This window comes from Somniosus microcephalus, chromosome 12, assembly GCF_052327205.1.
Source record: "Somniosus microcephalus isolate GS21.2 chromosome 12, FLI_Smic_1.0, whole genome shotgun sequence".
NCBI lineage: Eukaryota > Metazoa > Chordata > Chondrichthyes > Squaliformes > Somniosidae > Somniosus > Somniosus microcephalus.
The window spans coordinates 201,367,643-201,374,027 of record NC_140998.1 but is presented as its reverse complement, the minus strand read 5'-3'; the positions used below and the strand labels follow the sequence as shown (position 1 = coordinate 201,374,027).

Sequence of the window (6,385 nt, the reverse complement as noted above, 5' to 3'; positions counted from 1 at the left end):
GCAGGTCCGGCCGCATCTGTGTAGAGAGAACAAGCCAATGTCGACTCGAGTCTGGATGACCCTGCATCAGGTGGGGTTACATGTAGCGTGACATGAACCCAAGACCTCGGTTAAGGCCGTCCTCATGGGTGCGGAACTTGGCTATCAGTTTCTGCTCGACGATTTTGCGTTGTCGTGTGTCTCGAAGGCCACCTTGGAGAATGCTTACCCGAAGATCGGAGGCTGAATGCCCTTGACTGCTGAAGTGTTCCCCGACTGGGAGGGAACACTCCTGCCTGGTGATTGTTGCACGGTGTCCGTTCATCCGTTGTCGCAGTGTCTGCATGGTCTCGCCGATGTACCATGCTCCGGGGCATCCTTTCCTGCAACGTATGAGGTAGACAACGTTGGCCGAGTCACATGAGTATGTACCATGTACCTGGTGGGTGGTGTCCTCACGTGTGATGATGGTATCTGTGTTGATGATCTGGCATGTCTTGCAGAGGTTGCCGTGGCAGGGTTGTGTGGTGTCGTGGTCGCTGTTCTCCTGGAAGCTGGGTAATTTGCTGCGAACGATGGTCTGTTTGAGGTTAGGCGGCTGTTTGAAAGCGAGCAGTGGAGGCGTGGGGATGGCCTTAGCGAGGTGTTCGTCATCATCGATGACATGTTGAAGGCTGCGAAGAACATGGCGTAGTTTCTCCGCTCCGGGGAAGTACTGGACGACGAAGGGTACTCTGTTGGTTGTGTCCCGTGTTTGTCTTCTGAGGAGGTCTATGCGATTTTTCGCTGTGGCCCGTCGGAACTGTCGATCGACGAGTCGAGCGTCATATCCCGTTCTTACAAGGGCGTCTTTCAGTGTCTGTAGGTGTCCATCGCGTTCCTCCTCGTCTGAGCAGATCCTGTGTATTCGCAGGGCTTGTCCATAGGGGATGGCTTCTTTAACGTGGTTAGGGTGGAAGCTGGAGAAGTGAAGCATCGTGAGGTTGTCCGTGGGCTTGCGGTAGAGTGAAGTGCTGAGGTGTCCGTCTTTGATGGAGATTCGTGTGTCCAGGAATGAGACTGATTCTGAGGAGTAGTCCATGGTGAGTTTGATGGTGGGATGGAACTTGTTGAACAAGTTCCATCCCACCATCAAACTCACCATGGACTACTCCTCAGAATCAGTCTCATTCCTGGACACACGAATCTCCATCAAAGACGGACACCTCAGCACTTCACTCTACCGCAAGCCCACGGACAACCTCACGATGCTTCACTTCTCCAGCTTCCACCCTAACCACGTTAAAGAAGCCATCCCCTATGGACAAGCCCTGCGAATACACAGGATCTGCTCAGACGAGGAGGAACGCGATGGACACCTACAGACACTGAAAGACGCCCTTGTAAGAACGGGATATGACGCTCGACTCGTCGATCGACAGTCCCGACGGGCCACAGCGAAAAATCGCATAGACCTCCTCAGAAGACAAACACGGGACACAACCAACAGAGTACCCTTCGTCGTCCAGTACTTCCCCGGAGCGGAGAAACTACGCCATGTTCTTCGCAGCCTTCAACATGTCATCGATGATGACGAACACCTCGCTAAGGCCATCCCCACGCCTCCACTGCTCGCTTTCAAACAGCCGCCTAACCTCAAACAGACCATCGTTCGCAGCAAATTACCCAGCTTCCAGGAGAACAGCGACCACGACACCACACAACCCTGCCACAGCAACCTCTGCAAGACATGCCAGATCATCAACACAGATACCATCATCACACGTGAGGACACCACCCACCAGGTACATGGTACATACTCATGTGACTCGGCCAACGTTGTCTACCTCATACGTTGCAGGAAAGGATGCCCCGGAGCATGGTACATCGGCGAGACCATGCAGACACTGCGACAACGGATGAACGGACACCGCGCAACAATCACCAGGCAGGAGTGTTCCCTCCCAGTCGGGGAATACTTCAGCAGTCAAGGACATTCAGCCTCCGATCTTCGGGTAAGCATTCTCCAAGGTGGCCTTCGAGACACACGACAACGCAAAATCGTCGAGCAGAAACTGATAGCCAAGTTCCGCACCCATGAGGACGGCCTCAACCGAGATCTTGGGTTCATGTCACGCTACATGTAACCCCACCTGATGCAGGGTCATCCAGACTCGAGTCGACATTGGCTTGTTCTCTCTACACAGATGCGGCCGGACCTGCTGTGATTTCCAGCCAAAAAAAATGTTTTTTGTCTGTTTTTTTGTTTTTCATACAGACCCCAGCATCTGCAATATTTGACCCCTTGTGACCCCACCTCATTGTTCTTTGATGTAATGTTTCCCTGACTGACCTGTTTGGACACCATTCACACCTTTGACTGCTGTGATTATCTCTCTGCCGAGGTGCGATAAATGGCAGTTGGAAAGGTTACCTGTAAACATCTGACATGATTCTCTGACTATATAAGCTGTGTCTTTATGCATTTCTCCACTTCACCTGAAGAAGGAGCAGCGCTCCGAAAGCTTGTGATTTCAAATAAAGCTGTTGGACTATAACCTGGTGTTGTGTGATTTCTTACATTTGTCCACCCCAGTCCAACTCCGGCATCTCCACACCGTGATATACAATGGCAAGGAAACACCAAAAATGGACATATATGTATTGCCAGATGGAGGACCACCACTACTAGGATGTGAATGGATCCGGAAGATACCATTAGATTGGCATTCCATACAAGCACTGACGGTAGATGCCAAAAAGGATAACGACGTCACACCTGGACGGCTGTCAAAAATGCTAACTGATGCACAAGAAGTGTGCCAGGAGGGACTCGGAACACAAAAAGGCATAACAGCGACAATCAAAATAGAGGGAAATGCGAGCCCAAAGTTTTTGAAGGCCAGACCGGTGCCTTATGCGATCCGCCCAGCCGTCGAAGCAGAGCTGGAAGGTTTGGAACGTTCTGGAATACTGTCCAAAGTGGACTGGAGTGAGTGGGCTACACCCATCGTTCCTGTAATGAAGAGGTCATTCCTCGGGCTGGTGAACTACTACCATAAGTTCTTGCCGAATTTGTCTTCAGTACTACACCCACTGAACACCCTACTGCAAACGGGGGTACCATGGAAATGGAATGACGAAGGTAAACGAGCTTTCCAGAAGTGCAAAGAATTGATCACACCAAAAGAGGTGTTGGCTCATTTCAATCCAGCACTACCAATTCGGTTGGCGTATGATGCACCACCCTATGGTATTGGAGCGGTGCTGTTGCACAAATTCCCGGACGGCTCGGAGAGGCCAGTAGCCTTTGCGTCTTGGTCACTAACCTCAGCCGAGCGTAGCTACGCCCAGATTGACAAGGAGGCCCTCAGCCTAGTGTGGGGAGTGAAAAAGTTCGACCACTATCTACACGGGCAGAAGTTCACCTTGCTGACTGACCACCAACCACTTGTCTCCATCTTTAATCCAAAGAAGGGCGTTCCGGTGATGACTGCACAACGGCTACAAAGGGAGGAAGCACCAGCAGTGGACCCTGTCGAAATATTTTATTCGACTATAATTGAATGCTTGCCAGTAACTAACGCGGATATAGAGAAGGAGACCCGAAATGACCCGACACTGTCTCAGGTATATGATTTGACGGTGAAGGGATGGCCAACACATGGCGACTCACTGTTGCCAGCATTCTCATCCAGAAGAGAACAGCTGTCAGTATGCCAGGGGACCTTGATGTGTGGATCCCGAGTGGTAATTCCACCCAAGTTAAGGGAGAGAGTGCTCAATGAGCTTCACGAAGGCCATCTGGGAGGGGTGAAAATGAAATACCTTGCTTGGGCTTATGTGTGATGGCCGGGGATCGATCAGCAAATCGAGGGCCTGACAAAGAGCTGCTCGGGATGCCAGAAGGTCCAAAATGCACCACCACATGCCCCTCTACACCCATGGGAGTGGCCCTCCTCTCCATGGCAACCAGGAACGATATGCACGCGGCAGGGGCCACTAATGTACACAGTGGATGTTTGGGGAGAACATTGTGAGGCGCCATGTCGACCAGATCCTAGAGTCACAGGAACGAGTCAACCCCATGTCTCGCGTACCTGGTGATGAACCAACCGACGACAGAGGGCCAGAATCGCCTCCGCACCAAGACACTCAGGAAAGGCGCTATCCAGAAAGGATCAGGAAGCCGCCCCAAGACTGAATTTATAAATGGACTATTTGCCGTTAATATTGCATGTTAAAAGTGTTAATTGTTAAATGAATGTTATGGTGCTGTTAATCTAAAAGGGGAGGAATTGTAGTGTATGTACCTTTAAGGGGAGAACTACTTTTTACAGCTCCTGTATACTGTAGTACCGGCAGTGACCACACCTGTATATAAACCCTGAGTAGGGATCTGTACTTTAGTTTTTCGAGCAACCCTCATCCAGTAAACACCTGTTCATTGTTCCTCTGCAGTCTCTGTCTATTTACTAACAGACACCATACCTCAAGATTCACAGATTTAACAGTCACATTCTAAGGATACGGGGTAAGCCATTTAGGACTGAGATGAGGAGGAATTTCTTCACCCAGAGAGTGGTGAACCTGTGGAATTCTCTACCACAGAAGTCAGTTGAGGCCAATTCATTAAATATATTCAAGAAGGAGTTAGATGTATTTCTTAAGGCTAAGGGGATCAAGGGATATGGGGAGAAAGCAGGGACAGGGTACTGAATTTGGATGATCAGCCATGATCATCCAAATGGCCTACTCCTGCTCCTATCTTCTATGTTTCTTCTATGTTTCCTTTCTATCTACCCTATCTATGCCCCTCATAATTTTGTACACCTCAATCAGGTCCCCCCTCAGCCTTCTCTGCTCTAAGGAAAACAACCCCAGCTTGTCCAGTCTCTCTTCATAGCTGAAGCGCTGCAGCCCAGGTAACATCCTGGTGAATCCCCTCTGCACCCTCTCCAATGCAATCACATCCTTCCTATAGTGTGGCGACCAGAACTGCACACAGTATTCCAGCTGTGGCCTAACTAGCTAGTTTTGTACAGCTCCATCATAACCTCCCTGCTCTTTGGGACCTGGGCTGACCAACCCTTTGACCCCTTCACCGTCAGGTCACGTTACCTGAAGGTGCTGGGAATATGGTTCGGAGCGGCCGGGGCGTGCACCAAAAACTGGGAGGAGCGTACTGCCAAGGTCAAGCAGAAACTGGGAATGTGGGAGCAGCGCTCCCTGTCGATCGCGGGCAAGAACCTGGTCACCAGGTGCGAGGGGCTGTCGGTGTTCATGTATGTGGTGCAGGTGTGGCCCGTATCCCGACCCTGTGCCGCCGCAGTCACCCGAGCCGTAGTCCACTTTATCTGGAGATCAAAAATGGACCGTGTCCGGAGGGACATGATGTACAAATCTCCAGAGAAAGGGGGAAAGAACGTACCCAACGTCGCCCTCATCCTGATGGCCACCTTTGTGTGCGGCTGCATCAAACTGTGCATAGACCCTCGATACGCAAACACCAAGTGTCATTACGTGCTGAGGTTCTATCTGTCCCCGGTATTGCGAAGGATGGGTCTGGCCACGCTGCCGCGGAACGCTCCATCCAGTTGGACCATGCGGGACCACCTGTCCTTCGTGCAAAAGCTTGTACAGGGAAACACCTTTGACCACAAGGCCGTCAAGCAGCGGTCAGCACGCAACGTCCTCGAGACCCTGCGGAAAAAGGAGATGGTGGATCCTGTTGGATGGTTCCCCGAGCAGACTGTCGACGTGATTTGGCCGAAAGCTTCATCGCTAGAACTTTCAAACAAGCACTAAGACGTAGCTTGGCTGGTGATGAGAAGGGCCTTCCCGTCAGATCCTTCATGCACTCCCGGTGTCTCTGCTCCACCGCACGCTGTCCACGAGGAGGCTGTGCTTGGGACGAGACCGTCATCCGTCTCCTTCCAGAATGTGCCTTTGCAAAGAAGGTCTGGAAAGAGATGCAGTGGTCTTTGTCGAGGTTCATCCCGAGCAGCTCCGTAACACAGGACTCTGTGCTCTACGGACTGTTCCCAGGGACACACACCGAGACAAACATCAACTGCTGCTGGAATGACATAAGAAATAGGAGCAGGAGTAGGCCATTTGGCCCCTCGAACCTGCTCCCCCATTCAATGAGATCGTGGCTGATCTTCTGCCTCAACTCCATTCACCAGCCCTATCACCATATCCCTTGATGCCCTTACTAGTCAGAAATCTATCGACTTCTGTTTTGCATATACCCTAAGACTGAGCCACCACAGCTCTCTGGGGTAGAGAATTCCAAAGATTCACCACCCTCTGAGTGAAGAAATTTCTTCTCATCTCAGTCCTGAATGGCCTACCCTTTATCCTGAGACTGTGGTCCCTGCTTCTAGACTCCCCAGCCAAGGAAAACATTCTCCCAGCATCCACC

General features: G+C 51.2%; 1 pseudogene; it reads left to right on the top strand.

Annotated features, from left to right (window-relative positions):
• The first annotated feature begins 5,169 nt into the window (after positions 1–5,169).
• Positions 5,170–5,773, top strand: LOC147109894 (uncharacterized; annotated as a pseudogene).
• The last annotated feature ends 612 nt before the right edge of the window (positions 5,774–6,385 follow it).